The 12,162-nt window shown below is 43.3% G+C and overlaps 1 protein-coding gene across 4 annotated transcripts in view; it reads left to right on the forward strand.

The window, feature by feature from the left end:
- The window catches only part of ARHGAP17 (Rho GTPase activating protein 17), a 45,013-nt gene that overhangs the window by 1,036 nt on the left and 31,815 nt on the right, over positions 1 to 12,162 (forward strand). The gene's annotated exons all lie outside the window — the stretch shown is intronic.

Genomic DNA, 12,162 nt, shown 5'->3' on the forward strand with positions numbered 1-12,162 from the left:
GTAGTTTATTGTGGCAGCAGGGCTCTTCTCTGGCAGAGAAGGCTCAGTGAGGCTTGGCTTCATTGCAATGGACCTTGCATCAAGCGACGTATTTTTTGCAGCTCTGATTTAACACTGTCTTTGGGTTGGCCTTGTATGACCGGAGTTTGGGTTGGATTCGGGGTCTTGAGCCTTATTATTATTATTATTATTATTATTATGCTTTATTCATATAGCAGTGTAGATTTGCACAGCGCTGTACATACACACAATAAAATAGATACAAGTAAACCTGCGCATGGCGTACAATCTAAGAGTCTTCCTATGTCTTCCTATGTAATGGGGGCAGTTAAGGCATCCTAACCAGAATGTCGCGATGTTGAGTGTGGATTTTGTTACCTGTTTTCATCCTCTGGGTGACGATGGTTCAGAAAGCATTAGCAATAAAAACTGAGGCCTGTTACAGACTGCCAAAATAAAGCTGCTTCGGGTCTCTTTGGAGGTATGCTGTTTAAACAATGCATGCATCCTAAGAATCTGGAAGCTGCACCAAAGCCGCACTCCAGTGCTTAGGAATGGAGTGTGGCTTTGGCGCGACCTCCGGACTCTTAGGACCCATGCATCGTTTAAATAGCATACCTCCAAAGAGACCCAAAGCAGCTTTATTTTGGCCGTCTGTAACAGGCCTTGCTTTCTGTTATCAGCAAACATTCGCTTCACAAAGCGTCTCTGAACAGCTTGATCCCTGCCTGCGACATTGCAAGCCTGTAAAGAGAAAATGCCTTCTGGAAAGGTCAATGCGTTTGCTGATGAACCGTCCAACTTGTTCTTTCCAAAACTGATAACACCGTTGGTCTGAAGTGGATCTGGAAGATGGGTGGCTGTGATAAAAACAAAATAAATTGCAGCGAGGGCATTTGTGCGTCTAATGCATCTACATTCTGCTTTTTCAGATGAAATCTCTCCAAGGCAGTTTTCAGTTGCAGTCAGCCATTAGTGGTTTTTAAAGGCAGCTTCCGGTAGAGATTCATTGCAGAAGTCGAGCTGGGATGCAGGCAATGCATGTATGACTGAGGCTGCGTCTTCCTTTTCAGGGTTTGGCAGAATCATTAAGGCTGGCAGAAGGTAGTTTTCTGTCACCAATGCCATCTTAGCATCTATAGGTAGCACTGGAGCCTAAAGACACCCTTCACCTTTATCCTTGGCTCCTCAAAAGAGGTTCAGTATATTGGATCCCGTCCGCTTGCAATGCTGGGTGATTTTGGTTTCACCCTTTAATTTCATAAACCAGCTCTTTTGCGTAACAAGTCATTTCTGAAAATACTTGCCTGCCTGAAATGACAAAATCAATGCTCTGATAAAGTGAGTTAGTATAGTTCCTGAAGTGCTGGTGTTTTGTACTGTGGATCACTTGGTTTTTCTTCTCCATTTTGTTTCCTCTAGAGTCTGTGATTTGTTCCTCCTTCCAACATCACAGATCGCAGAGCTGATAAATTGTTAGGTAACCAGATCCTAAACTGGGGGAAGGAAGAGAAGTGTTGGCTTGTGATGCTTTGATTTGTCCCTGTCTTGGTAGCCCTGTGGCAAAGGCAACAAGCCACAAAAAGGGAAGTTGTCAAATCAGATTTTGTTCCTGCCATGAACCAAGTGGCCTGCCTCTCAAAGAAACTCTCAAGTTTGTCTTATGGGCCTCTTGTCCAGCTTGGAATGTGACAATTCAAACAAAGCAATCTAAATGCTTCAAAATAATAAACACAGGCTATCATTTACTGTAGATTCAGTGCTGTTATTTTACTTTGTCAGCATTGGGTCATCAGCGAGAGGGTTAATCTGCAAACATAAAGCAGGTTACAGTATTCAAAAACTACACATATGGTTCTAAAACATAGTGATAGTTGATATTGTTACCTTTAACAGGTCAGCGAGAGCCAGCATTGTGTAGTTGTTGTTATTATTATTATTAATATTACATTTGTTTATAGAGTGCCACAAGCTTTACACAGCGCTTTACAGAGAAAAACAATCCAAAATGGAAATCAGGATATAGCATATCTTGATTTCAGTGAGGCCTTTGACAAAGTTCCCCGTGACATTCTTGCAAACAAGCTTGTAAAATGTGGGCTAGACAAGGCAACTGTTACATGGATTTGTGATTGGTTGACCGTCCGAACCCAAAGGGTGCTCAGCAATGGCTCCTTTTCATCCTGGAGAGAAGTGACCAGAGGGGTGTCCAGTGGGGCTCTGTCCTGGGCCCAGGGCTATTCAACATCTTTCTCAATGACTTGGATGACAGAATTGGGAGCATACTTATCAAATTTGCAGATGACACCTAATTAGGAGGAATAGCTAATACTCCAGAGGACAGGATCAAGATTCAAAATGACCTGAATAGACTAGAAAGCTGGGCCAAAGCTAACAAAATGAAATTCAACACGGAGAAATGTAAGATACTGCACTTAGGGAGGAAAACCAAAATGCACGGATATAGGATTATGGGGGACACCTGGCTGAACAAGAGTAATATTTGTGAAAGGGATCTAGGAGTCCAAGTGGACCACAAGTTGAACATGAGTCAACAGTGCGATGCGGCAGCTAAAAAGACGAATGCAATTTTAGGCTGCATCAATAAAAGTAAAGTGTCTAGATCAAGAGAAGTACTAGTTACACTCTATTCTGCTCTGGTCAGGCCCCACCTGGAATATTGTGTCCAGTTCTGGGCACCACAATTAAAAAAGGACATTGAGAAACTGGAGCGTGTCCAAAGGAGAGCAACTAAAATGGTGAAAGTTTAGCCTGGAGAAAAGAAGATTAAGAGATGATATGATAGCCCTGTTTAAATACTTGAAGGGATGTCATATTGAGGAGGGAGCAAGCTTGTTTTCTGCTGCTCCAGAGACCAGGACCTGGAGCAATGGATGCAAGCTCCAGGAAAAGAGATTCCAGCTCAACATTAGGAGGAACTTCCTGAGAGTAAGGGCTCTTCGACAGAGGAATACACTCCTCCCTCAGAGATTATAGTGGAATCTCCTTCCTTGGAGGTCTTTAAATAGAGGCTAGATGGCCATCTGTTGGGGATGCTTTGATTTAGATTTCCTGCATGGCAGAATGGGGTTGGACTGGATCAGGGCCCTTTCGGTCTCTTCCAACTCTATGATTCTATGAAATAAAAGCCTGCCTACAATGTACAATCTAAATCTGCAATCTAGTTAGTGTGTTGGACTAGGATTCCTGGAGGCCAGAGTTTAAATCCCTACTCAGAGGTGGAAACCCACTGGAAGACTTTGAGCAAGTCTCACTCTCGAAGCCTCAGAGGAAGGCAAAGGCAAACCCCCTCTGAACAAAACGTTTCTCATGAAAACACTAGATATTTTCTCCGGCTCTCATAACATACAACAACCGTACAGATGAAGGGACTGAGCCTTTGAAGGTGTCTTTGCCGGAACTTGGGTCAATTGATTTGACGCAGGACCTTCCTGGCCCATATTTTACTCTATTTTTTTTAATAATACTCTTTATTATTAATCAACTGACATTAAGGACAAACAAACAAACAACATCAAAAACAACAATTATAATATACAGAAGCATATTTTACTCTGTTAAGGGCGGGAAGACCCTGCCTCTGTTGTTGTGCTATTCCACTGCTCTATAGCTACTTTTGTTGCCGTTGTGCGCCTTCAAGTAATTTCTGACCTAAGGCTGTCATATCATGGAGTTTTCTTGGCAAGATTTGTTCAGAGGGGGTTTGCCATTGCCTTCCTCTGAGGCTGAGAGAGTGTGATTTGCCCAAGGTCCCCCAGTAGGTTTCATAGCCATGCCCGGAATCGAACCCTGGTCTCCAGAGTCTTACTCCAACATTTAAACCACTCCGCCACACCGGCTCACTCTATAGCTACACCGCCTATTAAGATAAGACCAGCCTAGAGCCAATGGTTGTAGTTTGCTTTCCAGATAACTTTCATGCCTTTCATCTTTAGAACACGGTGCACAGTGTTTTCCTTTGGAAGGACCTTGTGGAAAACTCTCTTGAGATGTTGGTGGATATGGGCGGGTGAGCGGCACATGCAGGACTGAAGGTGACCTTTGGCTGCAGCCGTGTGTGTGGCTAGGGTGGGTCCGGGACCTTTGCTACAGTCCCACTGGATCTTCTGCTTATTGGTTTAATTTATGGCAGGCACTCTGAGAGTGTACTTAGCCAGAGCTATCCAAGTGCATTCCTCCTGCTAGATAACAAAGTTAATGTCTCTTCCTCAGAAGAACCGATGTTCACCTAAAAGTGCGTGTGCATGTCCCCCGTGCAGATTTGGAAGCAAGCATGCTCGATCCTTGCTGCTTTCCTCTTCAAGGTTTCCATGATAACCCTTAGAGAAATGTCATTTCTTAAGATCTCTTCATTTATGGAAACTTGCTGACCCAATTCCCTTTTACCCAAAATATGATTATGCAAAAAGAGGCCAGAACAATGATGTGCGAAGTGGATATTCCCAAATTCATTCATTTGAAGTTTGAACATACTTAATTGTGTAGACAGCAGCATCCTTAGGCTCAGGTTGAATACCATTGCTCTTTTAAAAGAGTGATGCATGTAAAATTTGTTTTGAGAAGATAAATTGTAAACATCTACCACAGCTCTGTTTGTAAGCCAGAGTGATTTATGCTTGTGTTTGTGTATTAAATCCAGCATTTCTTATTTATTTATTAAAAATATGCAATAAAATACAGTGGTTAAAAGCAACTTTTCTTTCTTGGGAATCATATATACACCTTTTCTATCATAGAATAAGTCACATGGGCCTGTTACAGACAGCCAAAATAAAGCTGCTTCGAGTCACTTTGGAGGTATGGTATTTCAATGATACATGCGTCCTAAGAGTCCAAAGGCCGCACCAAAGCCACGCTCCAGTCCTAAGGACTGGAGTGCAGCTTTGGTGAAGCTTCCAGACTCTTAGGACTCATGCATCATTGAAATACCATACCACCAAAGTGACTCAAAGCAGCTTTATTTTGGCTGTCTGTAACAGGCCATAATTGCTGATTTCTTGTCTATACCTTCCCCATTCCTCTTTCGTTACAGATAATCTACAGTACAATCCTTTTATTCCTAACTTTATTTGCATATATTATCATACCAGGAAGTTTGTTTTCCCTAAATATATGTATATGTGTAACATTACCTATCTATAATTGCTTAACATTTCACCTGTTGTCATATAATTAACTTACTAACTTTATTTGTGTGACTTCCTTAATATAAACTTGCATCTATTATTACAGCCAATCTCATTTCTCACATTAATCTCTTAAATTTAAAATCCAGCCCTTCCGAAATCTGCCATGGCAGTGATTTTGGAGAAAAGAGTCCTGCAGATCTAGGGCTGGGATTGCAGTGACCTTTTGGTGTTGGAAGCGCAGCGAGGGTCTCCTGGGTTGATGCCAGAGAACTAACTGTGTAGGAAGCTGGCTGTTTTGCAGTAGCACTTAGTATCCAGTAATATATACCTCCACAGAAGCACCAAGGCCAGGAGAAGATGTTGCAGAGCTGTGAAAAGGTGGAGGGAGGGATCCCAGGAATTTGGCAAGCGATTTGGTCGTGTGACATATTCTCCAGGATGACAGAAATGATGTCTAGAATTACAGGAAGGTGGCACCACTTGGGTAATTTTGTGTGGAAGATGAGGTAAAAGGGTGTTGCCTGGCATGCTTTGAAGCTGACAGCATAATAATAATTGGGAGATGTTATGGTTTTTCCAGGCTTTAACTCTGACTGTGTTTGTGTTTTTTAAATAGAGACCAAAGCTCGCTTCCGCTCTCCATGTTAAGAGGGCCCTTGGTATCTGGTTCCAGGACTCTTCTGTGGATGACAAAATCCATTAAATACAATGGCATACAGAAATGGTGTCCCTTATATAAAAGAGCAAAGTCAGGCTTTGCTTTTTGGAATTTATATCTTTTTGGAATATTTTTAAGCCATGGATGGTTGAATCCATGGACAAAGCATCTGTGGCTATGGAGGGCAGACTGTATTCATGTATAAGTCTAGAAATGTCAGTCTAAACATTGGCCCAAAAACCCTGGGTCAGCTTATCCATAGGTGGTGTAAGTTGTTTGTTGTTGTTGTTGTGTGCCTTCAAGTTGTTTCCGACTTACAGCGACCTGAAGGTGAATGTATCATGGGATTTCCTTGGCAAGTATCTTCAGAGGAGGTTTACCATTGTCATCTTTTGAGGCTGAGAGTGTGTGGTTTACCCAGGGTCACCCAGTGGGTTTACATGGTCGAATTGGGATTCGAACCCTGGTCTCCAGTCATAGTGCAAGGCTCAAACCACTACACCACAAATCGTATCCAAAAAGGAACCATCCCCTTCTCTGAATTTAGTGGCAAAAGACAAGAGCTTGGTCCATTTCTGGAGAAGCTAGAAGAACCACTGACCCCCTGTTTTCCAAAACAAACAAACAACCATCAACTAAGCCATCCCCCAAATGTGCTGGTTTGGGTCCCATTGCCATGTTACTATTCCCCCTAAAAGGTTAAAAAATGGGCCTTTTGGGGGCTCATATTCCAAAATATATACGATGCGATGTCACTTTTGGGTGTGACTGTAGAAGAAGGGGAAATGACGTAAAAATGCTTCAAATTCCATGATGCCGAAACGAAAGTATGAGGAAGCAGCTACATTTTTCATCTGCCACTTGCAGTAGAGGCATCTCTGGATGTACGGACACATGTGTGAATGCTTGGATGTTGCTTGACCTGGGTTGAGCAAGCTGCTTGGTGTTTCATTTACCATCATGATTCTGTCAGTAATATGCAAAGAGGCCTTACTTAGTGTGCCAGGCATTGTTCTTACTTGTTTTTCCTACAATCTGCCATTGTAGGTTGCTGCATTTAATTCAAGACAATGCTTCCTTTTCTGTGCGTTCAGGAAAGAAAAGATTTCTGCAGCTGGATGGATCCCTTTGTTACATTTTAACTGCCTCTTTTTTCAAGCTTGTACTGCGTGTGATCTTCTGCCTTTCAACAGGAGTTGCCATTGAACAAGCTTTAAATTAATGAGTGTATCTTCCTAAAATCTTCTGCAAGGCAGGTGGAAATTGAAGTTAATATCTTCATTAATCTTCCCTAGGCTGAAGTTCAGGAATGTTTTGAATTTGCTTCCAGCAGAAACTGCTGAGCTTGGGTTTCATGCAGTCTGGAACTCTTGTTCCTCACCCAAGCTTTTTTCAACTAAGGCATTCAGGATCTTACAATACAGAAATAATTTCAGAACAATCTATTGTTTAAAGCCTTGGGAGTGTTTTGTCATGGAAATGCCTGAGGTTTCAACTGTTGCATAGAATAAACTAAATCTTTGACCAGTTGTTCCTCTCCTTCAGCTGTATCCAAAACTGCTTCTTTGCGTATTTGGCCTATCCTAGGCATGCTTATATATGACCTTTAGTACTTCCTGATGTATATTTCTTCAGTAGCCGATGGCTACTTGTCGTTGTTATATCTCTGACCTTCCCATTTTCCATAGGGGCCTAGTATGAGCCCACCTTGCAGCACCGTTGTGATGATAACTGAGCTTGTGAAGTGTTTTGAAGACAGAGCCTCCCAATTCTGTGCTTGGCAACTCCCACGGTTGTTTGTGAAAAAGCATCTTGGGTGGTGTCACCCTGGTTATTTTAGGTTACTTGGAGAATTGTGCACCGTAGGTTGGAAAAGTTCAAAGGTTGGGTGTGTTCGGTGCCATGCTGCTTCCTTCAGTAGATTTCCAGCAAACAAAGTTGTTTAGTCTGTCTCATTGCTTACCAGTGACTCCCCTTTTGCTTGCAGACGCTGACCTGCCTCCTCACGGCTAGCCGTCGAATGAGTTCAGCTTGTGCTTTTACAGAAGAGTGATTTGGCATCCCACTGGTGTTGTAATCCGAGCCAAACACCAGGAAAAGCCCAGGATTAGCCCTGCGATCATGAGGAATGTGGAGGAAGTGGGACACCATAACCTCAGTGTGGACTAGGTGCTGGCCAATGAAATACTGAAACCCAGGCTTTCAGGTTGGCACATTCTTGGTCAGGGCAGGGTAAAGTGCCCAAAGCACCTGTACATGTGCGTGTGCACACCCACAAGGCAATGCGTTTCAGCTCAACAATTAAACAAAATACCTCTGGAGACGAAGGTGTGGGAAGCATTAGGAAGCAGGAGTGTGCATTTACACATAGTAAGATGGGTAAAAAATCATTTTTAAAAAACAATATCAACCATCCAGTTTTGGGGGCAGAGGAGTTTTGGCTATGATTTTCTGCTAACTGTAAAATTCTGAATTCAGTTTGAACAGGTATGGTTGATTGCATTGAGTCTGTCTCCCATCATATGGCTGTGTACTTAGAAGTCAGATCCATGGGAGTTCAGTGGGACTTGTGTGCCTTCTTGCAACTTGAGTTAGGTGGATTCAGTTCCCTTTGAAATCAACAGTCATGGTTTGATTAAAGTCCCATTGATTTTAGCAGGAACTGTGTACAACTAACTTAATCCTTTTTGTCATAAAAATTATGCTACCATCACCGATAAATAATAAATATAGAATGTGGGGCTAAGCCAGGTTTACCATTTTTACTTGGTCATTGTCATTCCCATTCCTTTTCATTGCTTCCAATAAACCAGGGGATTCTGTGCACTTCAGCAGGGCAAAGATTCAACCCAGTATCTCTTACAACTGAATGAATGATCCTCTTAAGAAAAGCTCCTTTCTGTTGAAAAAGAAATGTTGATACCACCTTTGTTCATCTCACAGCAGAGTAGTTCATGCAATTACTGTATCTAGGTTTGACACAGGGGCCCAAGGGACTGGCAAGTCAGGTCTGGCAAAGTGACCCATCTCCTTGACCTTTCCTTCCTTCCTTCCATTTAGTAATCATCTTCCTGGTAACCATTACAGTCTGTAATTGGCTTAGAGTCAGCGTTCCTAGTCATAAGAATCCGTGTTGCTCTGCATCCCGCAGTAGTTTCATGTAGGTGCAAAGGGTGGAACCATAAATAAGAAGCAACTGTTTGTGTGTCATTAAGAATGACTGAAATGGACTTTTTGTTGCATCACTTCCTTTTCAGACTTCTCAGCACACTACAGTATGAAGAAGTAACTGCCTCCAATGTTTCCCTCATAGAAGAAGCTCAAATATTGGGAATGGGATTTTGCATAATACAGCGCGTCCGCGCCTTACGCGGGCACGCCATACGCGGCCTTGAGCATACGCGCTCAAGCCGCGGGGTGTGCACGGGGCAGAAGGGGTGGCACGTCCCATTCAATTGAATGGGCGTGTGCGCCCGTTGCGCCCCACGCGCACTCGCACCGCCGCGCATGAGCCCCATTGTTTCCAATGGGGCTCGAGCATAGGCGGAATTCGCCTTACGCGGCGGGATCCGGAACAGATCCCCCGCGTAAGGCAAGGACGAACAGTACTGCACTTCATAAACTCATCAAGCCAACAAAAATATCTTGCTTTCCACAAATATTCTTCATGGGATGTTTGGGGGGGGGGTATTTTCAAGCCATGAATGGTTGAATCCATGGATATGGAGGGCTGACTGTATATCTTTCTAAAGTGGCAGGAGACGGGTTGTTTGGCTACTCCCAGCATTCCCAGCCATTGGCTACTGGGACTTCTTGTTCCAACATCATCTGGAGGGCTGCATGAATCCCACCCTATTCCAGAATCGCTTAGTGGGCTAGTTGAGGCAACCAGGTCCTGATAGAATCCTAATCCCAAAAACCTAGTCCTGGCACAAAGTGCTTGTTTGTTTGTTTAAAAACGGTGTGTAATCCTGACTGTGCGTGTAGCCTGGAATTATTATTATTACTATTATTATTATCAAGCTTTATTTATATAGCGCTGTAAATTTACACAGCACTGTACATACGATCTTTTAATTAGATGGTTCCCTGCACTCAGGCTTACCTTTGTGAGTACCATTGAAACCACAACACATCCATCATTCGACCGACCTGAATGTGACTTTTTTAGGAGCAGTACCTGCCATACCAGCTCAGATAGGCAGCTAGAATTTAAAAATAGGAATGACTTCATCTGCCAAGGGAACATAGGATTGAGCAGGAAAAAGGACAGCGGCACGCGGGTAGGATTTGTGAGGCTGGATAGCTGTGCATGAATTCTGGAAGGATAATTCAGTTATACTGTGAAGTATTTCTTCACCCACAAATAGGCTATTTGTCCGGGCAGGTTTTACAAGTTATGCCCAGTGTGCTGCATTTTACGTGCAATTAAAGAAAGATTCTAGGGGTGAGTGGGAAGGTGAGATGGTTATCTCCCTTAAGTTTCACCTGTGAGTTTCCTGGAGTTTAACTGGTCCCAGGTAGAAACAAATTTTAGGCTGTGTGGCGACTCTGTCTCATTCAACAAAGGGAATCCCTGGGTTCTGTGATCGTCAGTGAAAGCAGTTACCCAGATGTTTATGTGATAAGGCACTGTCCAGAGGTGCCTAGCTTTTAAGAGGCAAGGTTTATTTTTATTTTATTGAAGTACTTTTACTCCTCTCCTTTGCATCCAACAAGATAAATAGCAGGAGGCTTGAATGACCTGGGGAATGTGAAGTCAAAGGTTTCTGAAGATGCCAGCCACAGATGCAGGCGAAACTTCAGGGATAAATTCTTCCAGAACTCGGCCCCATAGCTCGAAAAAGCCACGAAAAGAACTGGGAAATCTCTAGTTCAGGTCCCACTTAACTATATGTTTTGCCACAGAGTTTAGATTATAACCTTTCTGGACTGAGAACCTGCCTCATGTTGTTCTCTAAAGTGACACATACAGTGAAGGTGCCCCGTGAATTGTAATGCAATCTATTGGTGGCCATGGATGGCTCCTTCTCTCTTTTCTGACTTCCATGTTGCAGTAAAGGCAACCTTCTTTGATGAGAGAAATTTGCAAAGTGCTAAATGATATATCATTAAAGCATTAAATAACATGGCAATTTTTGGGTACAAAATACATGCAAGGACTGCAGTGTTAATGAGCCGCCTGCTGCCAAGGATGTTTGCAGCTGCTGGTGGAATTAAAATGGCATTATGTGGCTGGGTGGCTTTAACGGGATTATTTCTTGGAGCTCAGCCTTTCACTGTGAGAGATTTTAACTCCGGCAGGGCTGCTCTCTGGCTCTGAGCACTTGGATGCATGGACTCACTTTCCTGTCGTAACTCTATGGGGCGGACACATTGCTGGTGCTCTTGTGTGTATCCTGTTGCTAAGCAGTGTTAAAACAGAGAGGAGCTCCCAGTGACGCAGATGCTGGGACTGGTCAGAGGAGCCAGCTGAAGCAAAGTGGAATTTTTCTGGCTGCAGTTACTCTCCAACCTTGGTGGGGCCCCGTTTCAGACAGAAGAGGCCAAGGAAGGAGGACGGCTCCATCCCAGCAGTTTGTCTTGACAGCTGATTGCATGCAAGGCTAGTCTGGCCCTGTCCCTCCATATCTCTCTCTTTCATCGTTGCCAAATTCTTTGGGGTCTTTTAAAAGATAACTTTGCAAAAGCTGAACTTCTCCAACAGTAAGGAAGACAAACATCTGGCAGGCTGGGAAGTAGAGTGCAAATATAAATGTGAAAAATAGATGAAAATACATAGCAAATGTGGGAAAGTGAGACATCACCTATGAAGGCAAGAGCCCCTGGGATTATGTGGAAAACCGTAGAGTCACACAACAGCCCTCTGGACTCTTCTGTCCCCAGCAGAGTGGAATCACTTTTTCTAAATAAGAGTGGTGACAGACTGACCAGATTTCTCTCTTACTTCTGCTTTTTCTCTTCAGATGCAGCAATTGCAGAGAATGCAAATAATTCTAGAGGTTGTGCATTGTCCTGACTATGGAGCTAGAAAGCACTTGATCTTAGGTGCAGGCAGCTTGCAGACCTCTGGATGATGTTGGACTGCAGCTCCCAACAGCCTTAAACAGTATAAACGGTGATGCAGAATGACAGGGGTTTCAATACAATAACATATTGGAGGCAACAGTTTGCTCATATGTGTATGAAAGTGCCTTTTATTCTTTCCTCTGTAGAAATCTAACCCCAAAGCACCAAGCTCAGCACCAAGTCATGGAGATAGACCTTTTGAGGGGCAATGTACTGTCCATATTACAAATTGAACTTTCCATGAGTTGGGGGCCAGGGGTTGATATCCTGAGGACAACCCACCTT

This window comes from Sceloporus occidentalis, unplaced genomic scaffold, assembly GCF_023333645.1.
Source record: "Sceloporus occidentalis isolate IW3139 unplaced genomic scaffold, rSceOcc1.0.p SCAF_10, whole genome shotgun sequence".
NCBI lineage: Eukaryota > Metazoa > Chordata > Lepidosauria > Squamata > Phrynosomatidae > Sceloporus > Sceloporus occidentalis.